Source organism: Drosophila simulans, chromosome 3R (assembly GCF_016746395.2).
Source record: "Drosophila simulans strain w501 chromosome 3R, Prin_Dsim_3.1, whole genome shotgun sequence".
Taxonomy (NCBI): Eukaryota; Metazoa; Arthropoda; class Insecta; order Diptera; family Drosophilidae; genus Drosophila; species Drosophila simulans.
In genome coordinates, this window is record NC_052523.2 from 14,272,804 (window position 1) to 14,290,877 (window position 18,074).

At 41.8% G+C, this 18,074-nt stretch overlaps 1 protein-coding gene across 2 annotated transcripts in view; it reads left to right on the forward strand.

Annotated features, from left to right (window-relative positions):
• The window catches only part of LOC6728461 (trophoblast glycoprotein), a 41,434-nt gene that overhangs the window by 12,876 nt on the left and 10,484 nt on the right, over positions 1-18,074 (forward strand). For both annotated transcript variants that reach the window (XM_016176913.3, XM_016176912.3), the window contains one exon: positions 12,966-13,030. The gene's annotated coding sequence lies outside the window, so the exon portion shown is untranslated. The remainder of the gene's footprint in view (positions 1-12,965; positions 13,031-18,074) is intronic.

An 18,074-nucleotide genomic window follows, 5' to 3' on the forward strand; every position in this document is an offset into this window, starting at 1 on the left:
AGGCAGGAAAGCAGGAAAAGCGTGCGACTAAATCCCAAAACAATTTATATGAACCATGCGAAATGACACGCCGGCGTAGCCAGTGCGAGAGCGAGAGGGTCGGATGGGGGTAAGAGAGACAGCCAGCGAGTGAGAAAGTGAAAAGTGACATAAAAGCGGTAATACGAGGAAGAGGCCACATAATGAAGCGAACGCGACTTGTTAGCCGCCGTTGGAGCCAACTGGATATAACAAGGCCTGCTCAGAAGTCCTTGTTCCGCTCCAGGATTTGCCTTTCCACGCATTCCTATTCCCACGACTCTAGAACAAAGCTGCAGTTGCCCTTTAGCTCCGGCGAGGGGTGCCTTAAGATGATTGTAGATTTAGTAAAAAAAAAAAGCTGAATAATACAAGTATATTTTGGAAAATCCTATCGAAACATAAATCTACCGAAAATAATAATATTAATTTCTATAATTTGCGATACTGCTTGACTGCTTAAAATCTAATACTCCATATTTCGTACAAATAAATGTTTTGTAGTAACATAAAACTGTACAAGCCTCTAACCAAAACTTGAATTTAATCTATTCAATTAATACGCAACTAACTTGGCCTTAATAACCTGCTGTTCGTCATAATATCCGCTGATCTGTACAGTGAAACCTCTTGAACCACCCACCCGTTAGCGGCAGCCCGTGGAACTTGGCTCATGGCCTCGTGGCCCATTCAGCTGCGGCCCAGGCCAAAAAGTTTGGCCAAAACGGATGCGTCAAGTTGAATGGCTATAAAAGCGTTGAATGATGTTGCGTTGATGATGGCCAGGGGTGGGGCAGGCGGATCCGAAGCGGTTTCATGGCAACCGGGGGGTGGCAAGGCGGTAGGGAGTTGGTGAAAGGGAGGAAGGACATTACGTATGCAAGTCGGCTACGCAAACCAAACACAGACACGGGAACGCGCACACAAACGCACTTACTCACCTCTGAAAGCTCACTCCCCCCACCCTGTCCACCACACCATCACCCACTCATATACACCAAACCCACCCACCCACAGTCCCTTAGCTCGACAAACATTTAGTCAGATTCTGATTCAGCGGCAGCAACTGAATGACGACGAATTTTGAATACGAATTTCATTATACGCAGCACTCAATTATTCAGTAATCAAGCTAGGACAAATAAGAGGCGAGGAGGGTGTGATTAAATCCAGTGTTTCTGCACGGCAAACAATATATTTTTAACAGACTTCTAAGTTACATATTCATGTTCATTGACTTTAATTTCAAGTGCCAATGGTTCAATTAACACTATTCGATACTTTTCAAATCCTTTTTTGAATTATTTTTCTTATCTGAATGAATTCTTCTTCCGTTGCTATAAAATGCTGATAAAAGATTATTTTTTTCCGTGTACCACTTCCGCTTCGGCTGTGTTCGTTGTTGTTTGTCTGGGCCCTATTTTAACAATTTACAGTTACACGCCCTTTAAAACCATACCCCCCGCCCATCAGAAAAACAGCTAATTAACATGGTTCAAATCGGTGGGGGAAACTCATTGCGAAAAAAAGGGGCTTGGGGTTTTCGAGTACAAAAGCTGGCTCACAAATTGCCAATTGGTTTGAATTTTCGATGAAGTTGCTCTTGGTTGTTTTTTGTTTATTGTAGTTGCCTCCGAGCAATGCGACTTCATTAGGCACCCATCCCCCAAAAACTGATGTTAGTTGGCAGTTAGTCGCTGCTGGCTGCTGGTAATTATAATTATGCATGTGTAAATTCATTAATTATGCAGGCCAAAGTTCGCTGGGAGGGTAATTTTCCGCAGATGGCACAAAGGGAAGTTGGTGGATAAGGCAGAGTGGTTCCATGTCATTCAGTTGGTGATGAATTGTAGTTGATTCTGTCCCTGCCAAAGTGCTGAACGACAGTCAAGAAAAATGATAATGGGATGATGTCTGGTTTGGATTTAGTATTTATAGAGATTGATTGATAAAACTGCGGTCAGCCGATGAAAGAAAATTTGGGACATTATCCATGAATTAGGAATATATATTTAGATGTAGTTGTGTTGACGGTGGAAAACTCTGTATAACATAAGTAATAGCCAAAAAAAATATTTATCTTTAAAGTTATATAGAAGCCACTTTTATAAATTTAAGGATTTTTTTAGCTACTTTTTTCCTTGCAAAAAGTTTCCGGAAATTCTGTGTCTTTCCCCGCCTCTTGTCCAATTTCCATTTCATTTCATTTGCAAGTTTGCAAATTTAAGCCCAAACTAATTTCAGGAGTCACCACTAACTGAAAAGAAGTCGTCAACTTCTGGCTCCCATCTCAGGTATGAGGAAAAGCTGGCCCAGACTCCAGAGCCGGGCTTTTCATCTGGATTTTCTTTTTGGCCTGCTTCTTTATGCTGCTTTGCTTGCTTCTTTCTTCTCTATTTGGGTTGACACATTGCCTTGTCGTCTGTCAGTTGGCCAAGTTTTGCCGCAACAGAAATAATATATAAGCAGAATGTTTAAATAAGCTCAAGCCAGGCAAGGGAGCAAGCGAGACAGAGCGAGCGAGGAAGCGGGACAGCGGCAGCAGTGAAAGCAAATTTCCTAGTTTTTCATCCAACAAGAGTGACGAATGACATTGGTAATTGGTGCTAAAAATTGTCAAATTGCAAGCGAAAAAGTCAAGCTTCTTCACAAATCTCAATAAATTTTCCTCTCGCTTAAAGCTTTAAAACTATTGCGACCTATATGTGTGTATATAGTGTTTGCATGAAAATGCAAATATATTATACATTTAGCACATGGTGCGCAAAAAGTAGTTTAAATGTCGTCTGTGGTTGAACTACATCTGCGTTAAATGGATATAATTGTTTGCTTTTTGCACATACCCTTTTTAAAGTGCACTTTAATTGCGGCATATGAGCTAGCTACCTGTAGTATCTTGATTACGTCACCGGAACTCACAAAGAGAATCGGAAATCGACCGATGAATGATTAACCTCCGTATTGAAATGCCACGAAATGCCGCATTCGGTGGACGATTTTTGCTTGTTAATTGAATTTTGCAGCAGCATGAAAATCCTTTAACAGCACAGACAATTTTTCGCATATTTAATTTTTTCTTTTGTTTTTACAATAATTTAAGAAATGAAGAGTAGCTGCTAGTCGACATAGTATTCAGTTTCAAATCCTTTTTGCTTTGTTTATTACGCCGCCTGTTGATTAGCGCTACTTTCTGCCGCCGGTTGCCCTTCTGGACATAGCGCTTTATTTGCATTTCATTTAATTGTTGGCAATGCTATTCTATGAACTCTCAATGACGCCAACAATGAAAAAAATTCGTTGTAATGAAATTAAATATGTATATTTGCATATGAACCGTTGGCAATAAAAAAAAGAACTAAAGTGGGCAAAAAAAACTCAAATCAACGAAGGAGAACAATAATACCGCAGAGGCGTAGTTTTAAATTACAATTTCCGCAAAGCCACAAAACTTTATCCATACCGCGATTTAGGGTTTGTTATGTGTTGATTTTCATGGCTTTTAACTTTAAATGCCATCGAGCTGGGCGGCTCGCAAGCAGGCAGGTGCAAGGGGGTGTTGCAACCAGTGCGGTCAGCTAAATGGCCACCAAAAACAAGAAGGGAGCTGAAAATAAAATTATATGGCATCATGCAAAAAAAAAAAAAGAAAAGGACCTAGGAGCAAACAAGAAAAAATTCGAAATTGAATTGTTCCGTATTATATATTCAGGCCATTGGGCGAGTGGAACGGGCCAACGGGGCGGATGGTTATACGAGCAATTCAGTTTGCATTTCGGTCCGAGCTGACTGGATCGATGCGATGCTAGCTGGCATAAAAAATAATTGAAATCGAAGCGAAAATTGACAGAACGAAGAGTGAATGACAATGCCGTTAATGGTAGAGGACTTGATTTGATTGAAATATTTACCTACACATCGCCATCGGATACTTATTTGCTTAGTTAATTAAACATGTTAAATCCGTTGCAATTACAAAATCACGTATACTATCAACTGCGCAATAATAGTACGATTTCATTGGTTTTACAAAATTTATTTTGAAAGCTGTCCTAGTTAATAAGACCTAAAATAGGTCAGTTCTCTGAAATATGTTTTCCAAGTACCATAGGAATATTAAGATGATTATAAATAACAAAAACTATTTAATGATATCCAATAATCATCAGCACACGGACATAAAAAGTTTCCATCTGATCCCACGCTTAGTTGATAGCACTAAAATAAATTAGCAGCTGTTCAATAAATTAAATAAGTATACATCGATGTGTTTAATCTTTTGATAATCTTACACAGAGAGAAATGGGTGCTTACAAATTTTTGAAAACAAAAATACAAATATTTCTGTTTCTGTTATTTTCTGTTATGTATTTATCGTTTTGGTAGGATTTTTCCCACGAATTGCATTTGTAGCCCGACCAAACATTAACGTGTAACAACAACAATACTTTTAGCTGTAGCTACCACGCAACAACAGCAACGTAATGACCCCAAAAGCGATTCTATTAATAGCAACCGCAGCGCGGAGCTAACCGTAAATTATGTTCTTCAGTCCCTCCATCCGACCTGTTCCCTTTTTATCTGTGACAGGCGCAACATACGCCCACTTAAATGGTTAGACAAGAAAACCAGAACCCCCCACCGTTGTAAAGCAATTTCTTGTATCGGCCTTTCTTTTCCATTCTTCTAGCTTTCTTATCACCGCACCTCTCCCTCTCCCTCTGGCCCACGCACATGTAGCTATGTCCGTGTGTGCGTCGCCGTGCATTGGTGTGTGTGTCACCAAATGTCATTGACACGATTTGCTTTATGCTGCAGCTCGCTCTTCGCAACACAACCGCACAAAAGCGAAGCAGCAACAGCCACAACAACACAAACTGAGGAAAAGCACTGAAAAACAAACTTCCACCATTTTAAGATATTTAAAAAATATATTGAAATCGGTTAAACATATGAGCAAAACACAATAAGACTTTTAGACGTCTAAGCTAGAACGTATTGGGAATCATAGCAATTCTGAAGAATGTAAGCCACATAAGTTTAAATAAATATATAAGCGCAACTTCATTTCAATTTGTAATTGGTATAAAAATTAATTTTAGAGCTAAATATTTTTAAAAATTTTCTCCGGATATCGCACATTTTTATTCCAGTGTAGATGCATGTGCAGCAACGTTTACTTGGTGTGTTCGCGTTGTGGGGCCACCTCAGCATTTTTCCACTGTCTGACTTTGTTTGTCTTGTCTTATTTCCACCTCTGCATTTTACTCGCCCCTTTTCATTTCGGCGCCGTCCTACCGTTCGCGTGTGAGCGAGAGGGAGCACGACGTATAGTGAGAAGGAGAGGCAGCATAGCTAGCAACTAGATTGTTATCAGTTTTCAAAAAAGGCGCCGACGACTCTTCGCACAAATTCCTCTTGCTGCGAGCTTTGAAAAATTATTGAACCAAATTCTGGGCCAGCGATGCATGCGAAAGTGACAGAAAGAGACGGCCTTCGGGCGGACGAGTGAGATGGGGCGAGATGCTAGGGAATGCAAGCAGGTGCAAGTTCGGTTGCATAATGCGAATTTAGAACGAATTGCCAATGGGCCTCATTAAAATGTCGCCATCAATCAGCCAGCCAGTCATTCATTCACTCACTCAATCATCCAACCGAACGATTCGCATCAGCTGAGCACATTAAAAATGCATTAAAGCCAAATGTTTGATTTACATTTTGTGGCGCTCATTAGCAGATTATAACACTTTCTCACTTGTTGTATGTAATGCACTTGTGCATGTTTAACTGCTTCCACTCACTTAAAATGTGTAAGTGTGCATTTAAATAATTTTAAACAGCATAACATTCTGATTCACATCGATTCACTCACTGTCCACTGAAATCAATCAGAATACCCGTTAATTATAATTGAATTCTTCAGATCGCGCGCTGCCGAGCGGTTAATGTGTTATAATTAACTGATTTAATCGAATTATTATTTTTGCACTCGGCATACTTTTATTAAGCGAAATATTGTCAATATTTACGAGGAACAGTGCTTCCTTCAAAAATGCATTGTTCAAGTCAAAACACTTTAAAATGAATAGTATTCGAATCATTTTACTGAACATTTAATACTGACAAGTGGCTGCTATGGATTCGCAAACAATATGCGTTTATGTTGCGTCTTTAGCACCACATCTATGTATAACAGTTAAAATTCACTTGTCTGCCAACCGCTTTTCAGGGGGGCTAACCCGCTCCTCTTCCTATTTTCTAGTCCATATCGCATGCCGCATAAATTTATTAGAAAGAATGTTCTGCCAACTGTCAAAATGCCCGACAATCTTCCCCCGCTCCCCCGCTCACCATCTAATCCGCTCGTGTGCAGTTTATTTGAGGAACGTGAAATGTTTGGGTCTCCACTTTGTGTTAGACGACCACATAGACCAACTCTCATTCTCATTCGCATTCCCATTTTCATTTCCATTCCCACTCCGATCGCATTTCCATAACCATTCCCACTATATAAATATATGTATGTGAGCATGCATATGGATGATATTCTATGCAGGCACTGAGAGAAAAAAGTGTGCTTTGTCAATAGTTCCAGGTAAATCATGCAAATGCACTGTTCTCGAACTAAACAAAGCACACAATTTACAAATTAAAAAATAATTAAATTTATTACGCGTGCAATACTTGATACTCAAGTCGGCAATATAATTTACTTAACTGCATTATGCTCGTCATTTTTTCGAGTGCACCTCTGCATGTAGATGTGAATATTTGTCTGCGCCGGGGCTTGCATGTTTACTCATGTATTTGCATTTCGTGTGACATAAATCACGCACCCGACACGCCGCCCGAGGCACAAAGCACAGACCATGAAAGATTGGGCAGATGGTGTGGGGGGCTGTAAGGTGAAGGGGCAAGCGGAGACAGTGCAAGAAATGCCGAGTGGTGGTGAGGGGACTGAGGGGTAGACGTGGGCGACACCTTCGGGGCGACATCCATGAAGCTCGATCCAGATGAATCCCTCTACTGCCCCTCCCCATTTCCTACGACTCGTTTTCGCCTTGCCAGCGGCAGCGGAAATGTCGCGCTGCATTTTTCAATGAGTGCGTTGATTATTCTCGACTACCAGCTCTGCCAGCACCACCACTCCTTGGGGCAACTTCTTGGACGTCAATATCACAAGAGAAAATGTCAAAAAAGAAGGAAGGAAAACAAAAAGTGAAAAAAAAGAAAAGCTTCAGATGGAAAAGCAATGCGACAAGGCATAAGAAATTAATTAAGCTTCTGAGTTGAGTTAATATTGGGCTCGATTTGAACACTCTTAAATTGGACGAATGGTCTTTTAGTTCATCAACTTCGACTCAATGTTTAATAATATTTAAATTAATAGCATTACTTTGGAAAATCCACTATCTACATATGTTATTACAAGAAAGATACCAATTGGTTAACATTAATTGTAAAAATCATGAAGTATCTTCTTGCGTAAAGGGTATTTCATGTTTCTACCTCAAGTTAACAAAGCTTTCTTCAAGCCTTTGGATATTACTTGAGGTTTTCCTTGCCAAGCGCTTGAACTTTATTAATTTTATATTATTTTTTTTGCTCGCCCTTACAACTCTTGTGGACATTTTCCCTCTGCCCTTTGGCATTTCCCCTTTTCACTTTGTCACGAATCAAGAATTTCGCATTTGCCTCGTCCAATTTTCGTTTGCATGATTGAATAATGGGAAAGTAATAAGCCTTTGCCGCTCAAACACATTGAAAGGTGCTTAACTGCGAGTGGAGCTGAGCTGCTGTAATTAGCCGGTCATAGCTGCACGGAAATCCATTTAAGCATTAGCCCACAGCCGAGATTTGGGATTCGTTCGTAAGAGCATTAAGTGGATCTTCCTCCGGCAAATCGTTTGATGAGCAATTTCATGCAGATCCGACTCCATTAAGCCGTCGACTACCTTCGCACGGCCCAAGGCAGGTGAAATTTAATTACACCACATCCCGATGGAAATGCCTGCGACAGAGATCAAGGCAGAGACGGCGGTTACTATGGAGGCCTAGATGGCCTGTCGGTGCCACTCCCATTTGCATTGATTTCGCCCAGGGCCTGTCGCCACTCAAAGTGTCGAATGGCACACAAACCGCACTCAGAGTGACTTGATCAAGGTTCACGTGTGGGCAGATGTACTAATATATACATTAGGGTGGCCCATTAACGCAGTTCATTTAAGATGGCGGTTGGCAAACTAAATCACATTACGCATACGCAACGTTGGCAGAGCTGTTTAATTAAATGCTTTAAAGATGAAACTGGAACACAAGTTTTGGTAGATATTGAGTGCCGACCATTCTAAAATTAAATCTTAAATCCCACTCGTAATGACCAAAAGTTGTCTAATTTTAGATAGTAGGGCACCACCCTGATGATGCTCATGCATATGTATGGGCATCCACAGCGGCATCTTTTATGGCACACTTGAGCGGCAAATCAAATCATCGCTTAACCTCCGGGGAGGTGGACTACTCTCGTCATGAGTCGCTGATTCAATTAGCGCCCGAAATAGTTATCGAAATGGATATGGAAGTGAATGTGGATGTGGCGCGGTGGTTGTGAGTGCTGCTCTAACTGTAACTGTGCGCTGAAGTGGCAGTGGCACTGGTGCCAGTTGCCAGTTGCCAGTTCCCAGCTGGCTTGGCCGTGTAATTGCTTATAATGTGCGCATAAATCGCTTCCGATTCGGGGATGCAACGGGGGCAGGACACTGGCTGTTTTTGCGGGCGTCCATCTGTCTCTGGGGTCTGAGGTCGTCCCGCAGCGGATGCTCTTCGCACCACTGACATGATACTTTTTAACCAGCTATGGAGCAATGTCACTGGTCAGCAGGAGCAGGGTTTATGTTACTAGTTAAAATATATGGATTATAACATTAAATTATATACTTAATGAAAAGTAAGCTTTTCAGTTAAAATGAAAGTTGAATATTCCATCCAAATCCAAAACCTGCTGCTCAGTGTAATAAGCACTGGAGAAATTTCAGCGGCGTTGGCGGAATATACAAATTCTAAAATGCATGCAAATGCTTTGCCACTGCTAATAATGGGCATTATCATGATGTTGATGCTGCTTTGCTCAACCGCCTGCCCTCCGACCTATGCCACCCCGCCCCGCTCCCCTCCCTCTCTCCGCCGTCTCCATCACGCAGATTGACGCCCCTTAACCCCTACTCAGCCCACTCCACGCTCCGTTTGATGATGATGAAGCGAGCTCCGGCTGGGTAACTCGATAACGATTCCAGCCAGGCAACCACTCCATTGGCGGTTCCGGGGGGTGGTGGCAACTAAAGTATGCAGCGCGGTTGGAAAATGGGGAAAGCAGACTGTCGCTTAGTTTTTGGCTTACATCCCCGACATCCCCAACACCCACTTGTACCGCCCGCGCTCCATGGAGACTTTGTGTGAGTCTGACATGCATTTCTCATGATGCGAAAATTTTGTTTCACTTGACATTTTGACATTTGACAGCTGGCGCAAAATTAACGCAACTCGCGTTGGATGGGGGCGTGGTGCTAAAAATGCAATAACATTTCGAGGGGGCGTGATGATGCTCCAAAATGCCCCACTCCCCTTTTATTCAGCCGCACCAACTGGCATTTTCCCACAAATTTATCATGTTCGACAAGTGGCTATGGGGTTAAGCGGATGGCATTGGTGGGGGTGGTCGCTGGGAGCAGCGAGCTGCTTGCGTGTTAAATGCTGTCAAAATGCATGGCGATGATGACTTAATTGAATGGCAGGCCGCAAGCGAAGTAATCCCATGAATCCCATGAAGAAGCGGGCACAAGGAAGTGGCAGAGGAAAGCAGATAAGGAGAGAGATTTTGCTGATGAGTTGGCAAATTTGAATTTGCCGGAATAAGATGTCTGCGTGCGTGTGGTATGTGGGTGAGTAGCACATGCATACATATATAGGGCACTTTCCCTCTTTTGGCAAGAAAATCCCGCCTTAAGCCAAAGAAATTTACAAAAAAAATAGTATGAACTATGAAAAGCATAAAAAGTATTCATTTTCACACAGCAACCTTAAAAAAATGAAATGAATTTAATGTTATTAAATATAAAATATATATTATTCTTGAATAAATGAAAATATTTAAATTCGTTTCTATGGGCTGCTCCATAGCATTTTGAAGGTTTTACCCATACTTCTCTATTTGCATGTCAAACTCTTGCAGTGACGCTCGAATGTAGGCTACATTTTTGCTGCTTGCTTCTCTTGCCTTCGGGGTCTTCAATTTAATCTTTTGATAGCCAAGACATCTGACATCGACCGCCCTCTGAAGGCCGAAGTCCACCGCCCAACCGACCATCCGCCCATCCCTGCGAACATGTGCATTACGATGCCTTCGGTCCACCGACAATAAATCCTTCTTCATCTCCATCTTCAACGGGTTATTGTTGATGCTTTTGTTGTTTCTGCAGGGGCTGTTGTTGTTGTCCTTTGTTGTGCGGTTGATGGAACACGTTGTCATACTGTCCGTCTCTGTCTGTCGCAAGGTTTTCCCTCTCTCTCTGTCTGTTATACACATGTCGGCTGCAGATATATCCCATTCATTGTTGTCGGCGCCTTTCTGCTGTTTTGGGACAGCTGGCAAAAGTTGGTGGGCGAGGAGGAATCCAATTCGGCCTGATTTTGACACCCGGCCACTGGGAATTTTTGTACGGAATTAGAAGTCGGGAAAATGAGTTTTGTTCTTCCAATCAACTTTTTATTCCATGGAGGACGCCTGATGACAAACAGTCGAGAGATGTGTTTAAAACAGAAATTGGCTGTACTTGTAAATTAGTTTTCCCTACTTATCAGCTAGTGCCTCCTTAAAAAGATCAATAATCTTGATTAGCAACTAAAAAATTCATTTGCACACACAAATTGAGTATATTTTCAGAGCAAATTTGCACTTTGTCATTTATCCCTTTGAGTAGATTTACATATATTTACCAGCTGGCACAAGTGAGGACATTAAGGCAGAACAGCTCAGAATGTAAAATGCAAATTTCTTCCCATTTTCATAGTTGCTTTGCCTGTCACATAAAATGCCATAGAAATGTTCATAAACATATCGACAAATGGGGAATGAGAAGCAGATAAAACAATGTGAAGTACGAACAAAAACGACAATTGACCCACAATTTTAAGGCTAAAACAATTCCCCATTTGAGCCTTCTTTCCTCATACTTCTTTATGGGATTGGGATTGGGCCAACAAGTCGTCTGGGTTAAGTTAGGTTTTTATCTTGAAAGGCATCACAATGGAGGCGGGGAGAGGGTATAACAGAAAGGTTAACAAGATGGACAAACAGAAGAAACCGTTCGATTCCAAGGAAACATCCTTTTTGTTGGGCTTTTTTATCTAGCTCGTCAATAAAGCTTTTCCCTTTGTTTTTTGCTGTGACAACGTCACTTTCCTTAATGTTGGTTGGAGCTAATATTTATGCAAACATACCAATGCGAAACTTTAGTGAGTGTTCAGCGTTCCAAGAAGCGCCAATCAAAAGTTCTACCAAGGCGGAAGAAATGATGGCGGAAAAGTATATTTCAAAAAGCAGGAGCAACAGTAGGCAAAGGAGCCTCTGGCAGCAGGAAAGCATTCCAATTGAAAGTCAAAACAAGCGAACTGCTCTGTGGGCCACGCCCCCTCACTAGGAGTCTCCAGTCAGACGCCCCCGGTTCTGACATTGTCTTTTCTGCTCATAAACTTTTTGGCATTCGGCACGTTTTGCCATTATCCATATGCTGTCATAACCCCGACGCCCCCGATGCCGCCAGCCGCTTGGCATGCTTTGCATATGTGCAGTCGCAGCCGGAAACGGAAATGAAGCACAAAAGTTCAGTTCTGCTCAGCATACGCTCCAACTCCTGGCAGCCATAATAGTTAACTACACATTTGTTGGCCCTTGCATCGCATACCCTACTGGCCCACACGCCAGCTATTGTTTAAAGTGATTTTATGAGCCCCGAGTCCGACTCCATGACCATGATTTTCTTAACCCGACGAGGGAAAAATATGAAAAATAAAAAGGCCGAGAACTCATAATTCATGGCCGGCACTAATTGTCCATCTGTCTGGCTGCCTGTGTAAAGCCATAATTAAATGCAGACATAGAGGAGTAGATTTCCAGTTTTATTTTGATTACGGCCCGTCAGAAATTGAGCTCTGGACCTGAAAACTGTTGCTGAAAGCGGCTTTAAATTAAGTCCTCAGTCGGGCTGATGGCATATTGCGCATACGTCATGTGGCCCACAGTCGACGACGAGAAACTGCTCGAGGCCCCCTTTTGTGCTTAGTCGCCATCCTCTCTTGACCAACCGTAGTTAGTCCCTGCTGCAGTTGAAGGGATTGCCCAGAGATTTATGCACTAAATGGGCAGAAGGTTCTCGGGGCTGGGTCATCAGAATATGACAAAGCCACTGGACCATCCATCGAGGATAATAATTAAGCGCCTTGACAAGTGCCTGCCGAAAGCCACTCTTCATCTGCTTAAGAACCAAATTGAAATCCGGAAATCGAAAATTTTCCTTAAGCGCACTTGATTCATGGAATTAACGCAGCATGCTTTAAAGCCGTCTTTAAATGGCAATCTTTTCAATCAAAATGAAAAAATAATTACTTTCTATTGATTTTTAGTACTTCATGGTACTGGGTTAACATACGTTTAATTAAAATTGTATATAAAATGTTTGACATTCACGAGATTTTTTCAGTTAATTGCATCACATTTTTTGCTTATATTAACTGTCTCCGTTTTACTAGATTTTATCAGGGAATTTATACAACACTTAAATGCAAACTGAACCATAATTTATTACCATATTATTAATCAGGTTAGTTTGATTAGTTACCTCTACATTACTAGTCATATCGCACTAAAAACTTTCTCTCAATTATTTCCATTGCAGAACTTTGGCGCCTAAGTGAATTCCAAACAAATCAGTGCAACCGGCAAATAAATAAATCATTTGAGGTAAGTTTTGGGATGCTGCGCGGTAATGAAAACAAGTTAAAAACTGAGGGCGAAACAAAGAGCGAAAACTGCAAACTGAAAGTCATTTGCAGTGCTTACCCTCGCCACATCCGCAATTTCAATTACACAACTTTTCGTGGACCGTGGAGCATTTGCTCATTAAACCAAAGGGAATCTCTGCCTTGGCTCTTTATCTTTTGCAAGGGAGCCAAACACAAATGCGGAAAACTCTCAGTTAAGGCCATGCCAGACTTAATGGTTTAATTAAATGGGATTTTAACTAAAAGGGCATGGGCATGAGAGCTTAAGAAGCAGGCAACTGCCTATGAACAAGGAAGCCATTCAGCGGGGGATTTCATAACAAACATGGCACTCCAACTTTTGTCAGTCTCCGCACTGCGTGAAACTCAAGAGATCTCGATGTTGCTCATACGCCGCGTTGCCTGCGGCACCAGCGCAAAAAGATGGAGCAGCGCAACGAGCTGCAGCAGATGTTTGCCTTGCCATTCTCATAGCTTAAAAGTGGGGGAAATCCACGTACAAATTTTCCCCATTCCCAGCCGGGCCGAAGATTCTCATCAAAACGAGAGCGAAATGCAATTCAAGCAATTTTCAATTTTCATTTTTAGAGCCAGAGACGGATAAACCGCTCAACAAGAAGCTATATACTAGAATCGAGGTACACTGAAAGAAAGGATTAAATGATAGAAACTTTTGATATGGATTTGTAATCTATTGTATTGCTTACAAAAAATTAAGAAATAAATCATATATTTAGGTTTCTTGGACCATAGAGGAGTTATCTTAAACATCCCTTATTTTTTTTTTAGTGTATGCCTATGCATATAGCTTACTTTAAGAAACCCCGCTGCAAACTTGTCGCGCTGGAAAATACCCATCATTCCTGCTGGTCTAAGGCCAATTTTTCGATTCGCTATCCTTGGGCGTTTGGCGAATTGCAGTCGGGCGTTGGGCCATAGCACGCCCCCTTTTTCCTCTGCGCGCCCCCCTTGCTGCAGCGATCCCCTCGAGGTTTAAGCAATGCGTTAAAATCGAGAGGAAGGAAAAGCGAAAAACTTTGGCTAAAGATTCCTTTTGCCTCTTGCCACTTTCAAGTTTTTCTTGGCCTTTTCTCCTTTTCCTTTTGGCCTTGTCTGCTCTGCTAACTTTCGCTGTTGTTGAGCACAAAATGAAGGCATTAATGCTAGATTTTATGGATTCTTTTCGCTTCTTCTCGCATTTTTTTTTCAAATGGCATCGAGTTTCCCTTTCGGTTTCTGTATCTATCTCCTGTTTTGCCACGGGGCAAAAACTGAATCGCGAGGAGTATTTAAAGCTGGGGCAAATGAAGCCAAGTTAACAACTGGCAATGAGCTTTCGGGTTCGCGTTAAGTGCATTCGAATAACCGTAAGCTACTCCGGTTAATCTTCACTTGCTATTTTATTCCCAACTTTCCTTTGGACGGGATCCCTTTGATGCTGTTTAAGCTCCCAACCAGTTAGCAAGTGGAAAATTAGTGCCATTGAAGTCGCAAGTGGTGGAAATCCAGTGAAAAGTGCACCATATTCAATTTTGGAAAACTTTTATAATGGATGAATTATAATTTTACAATTACACTTAATGTGCCTTTCTTTAACATTTGTTATTACGCATATTAATTTTATACCCAACATGAAGAATATACTGTTTATTTAAAACCTTTAATTTAATTGCAATAATATTCCGCACATGTTGTGTTTTTTACTTCGACATCGTAATTCGCCCTATCGCCGCAAATGGAAATTTCCGGGAAAAAAGAGCGAACTATGGAAGCGATTAATATCTGACCCCGGCAACAAAACTGACAAATTCTCACAATTAGGATAGCCAGACGAGGCTTCTTTCCCCTTTTCACCATCGTGCTCTGCAAGCTTTGCAAATATTTGCGCGCAATTTTTCATATTAAACGACAGGCGCAGAGGGCGTGGCGAGCGGAAGCGGAAATAAAAATTGCAGGCGGGGGCAGCAAAAACTTTTTGCCAACTGTGATCAATCTTCATGGCAGAAGAAGCAAATAGGGTTTTAAAAAGGAGAATGGGAATGAGAGGACAAGGCAGTTGCAGCACATTTTGGAGGTCCCGCGGGGCATGTCCTGTCGGGGGGAATGGGCAGAATGAAAAAATGAAAAAGCTAAGAGAAAGTTGAAAAGGAGAAGCAAACAAGCAACAGGAAAAGCAACCATTGACCTTTGCTCCCAAACCGGGAAATTGCAACATATTTGCAATTGTCGTTAGGACACCGAAGTGGACGATGAAGGAAAAGGACTCGCAGTTTAAAGGAGGCGAAAAGGACCAGGAATGGGAACTGTGTGCAGGCGACAGGCGGGCAATTGCCCAAATGAATGAAGATGAAGTGAACCGGGCTTGTCCGGCACTTGAACTGCCTGCCAGCACTCCGGTCCCAAGATTGATTGGCCTCCAGCCGAAGTCGCCTCGGATGGGTTGAAAAAGTGTCACTTCGCGTTTGCCCTTCACTCGGGTCCTCGGGCGACTTTTCGTCCTTTTTGCTTTCAAATTAGTTGGCCTGTCAAAAACTTAACGAGGCCAACGAGGGTGGCGCATCTCAAGTCTCTGGAGTGCAATCAAAGTGCAACAATAGAGGAAAGCGAAAAGTGTTTGAGATGGGAAAAGATAGATGAAAGGAGTTTAAAGTGCGGAAAAACTAATCATGCCTCTTGTCGCGCCAACTATTATTGCACTACATACCAATCTTAGTGCCCCACATTCGTCATGTTAATGCTTCTAGCCCTTTCAACAAAGTTTCCCTTTAAGTTATTGTAAGCCCTCGTTAAAACGTTTTTAACGCCTCTGACCCAAATCGATTTATTTCAATTTCCATTCCATTTATGCCAGCACCTTTTTTCTGTGTTTTTCATATATTTTACGTTTTCCTTTTGCAAACCCTTGTTGTTGTTTTCTGAAACTATTGCTGCTTTGTTTTGCAATAAACACTTGGTGCTCCTTTCATCTGGGTAACTGCCCTGCCCATTGACATTACCATTACCATTGCCCCGCATCTTTCGCCGACCTCCGACCTCTTCGGCGCCCTTCAACGCTTGCCAAATGACTTTGGAATAGTTTCTCTCATTTCTTTATGGTCCCAACCATTTCCTCTGTTGCGGTTGTATACGCAGTGGCCGACCTTTGGCCTTTCAAGTCATTTGTATTACTCTCTTTGCCTTCCTCTGCTTTGTGCTTATCTGCTTTTCAGGTGCTTTGCTGCGTTTTTGCTTTTGCTACCTTGTCATTTCACTGCTTCGGCTTTGTCGCTTATCTGCTTTCTTTCGTTACTATTACTCTTCCTGATCTGCTCTTTGTGCCTCGTCCTTTGATGCTATGGTTCGTGTCCTTCGTTCTCCTTGGAAATTAATACCAAAAAGGTCTGCTGATTGCTTAAGATTTTGAAAATCTTCTTATAATTTTAATTAATAACGTCCAAAGTATTCCCCTGTTAAGTAACTATTAAAAGCTTTTAAGGGCAATATATAAATTAAATTTACTCCGATTGCAATCACTCTTCGGTTTTATTAGCAGAAAAAGTGAAAAATTTTTAAACGTAATTTGCATATTTAATAGGAAGCCATGACCATAAAAACGCTCGTTTATTATTCAATTAAATTCAATTTTTTAAAATGTTCGCAGAAAATGCATCATAGAAAGTGTGAAAAAAAAATATGGTGGATTTTCCGGTAAATCTCTATGCTTTGTTTGCAAACTAACCACAGTGAAGCCATGAACAAAGTAAGTCAACAAGAGCGTTAATATTCCGCATACGCAACGTTGGTCAGATTCCACATACGCACTGTCTGACGGAATGCACTCGCCTGAATTTACAGCAACTCTCTGCCGACCATTTGGCCATTTGTTGAGTTTTGTCCACCGCATTGAGTTAAATTCCCTTGTCGCTGTGGCATAGCTACCTGAATATTTTTATACATTTTACAAACCTTCATATTTATTATTGAAAATTTTGTGTAACAGGAAGATATTAGTTCTTTCCATAAAAAACAGTATCCATTTAAAAGCAATAGCAAAGTAACATCTTGAATGATGAGATCATTTATAAAAAACCAGTGACAACCTCGTCCCGTTTGTATTTCATGGTAAAGGAACTGAAGAACATCTTTTATGTTTGCTCGGTTTTCCTCCTCTCCCTTGCATCTCGACCAACTGTTGAGCCTAAACGGTGACCTCTTCACCCCGACTGTAACCCAGTGTTATCCCTCTCCCCCCCCCCCCCCCCCCCCCCGCCCACCACACCCCTTAAAGCCTTTGGCATAGTTTTTGGTCCCAAGGCGCCTGCAACTATTTATAGCCCCCACTCATCTCGGCTGTTCGCTGCCCACTTTTCGCTGCTCTCGAAAGCGTGCTACAGTTTTTGTAGCTCTTCGACCTCCCCTCCCTCACAACCCCCCTTTTGGCCACTCCTTGCAGCCACTTGTCAACTGTTGACGTTTCTTTGTTGTCTGCCTCTTGCTGCCGGCTGCTCTCTCTCTCTCGTTCTCTCGCTCTCCTCGCTCCTAGCAGCTTACTGTTGTTGTTGATTTGCCATCTCTGTCCGCCGCCTCACGGGAATGTCCATTTATCTGTTAAAGCACAAGGCAAACAGCAAACAGCCAACGGTAAACGGAGAAAGGAGAACGGCGAACACAGAACCGAGTGGCAGAAAAACAGGAAGCGAGCAGCCTTGTATAGCTGTATCTATCTGTCTCCCTCTGTACCATACACTATGCGAAAAGGTGGGGTATAAAACTAATTAATCCTAAATATGCTGGTATTATAATTCTAAGGATTCCATTGGGTTGTTCTAAGATAAAGATTGCTGATTTACTTTCATTAGATAACCAAAATAACATAAAATTTGGTACTTAATTTTAATTGCACATTAAATATAAGCTATAGAAAGTTGTTGTACAACCTAAATTACCAACAGCAAACAAGTAACTTTTCTAGCCGAAGACGATGCTCGGCATGTACTGAAAAAGTTTCCGTTTCCCATTAGTCC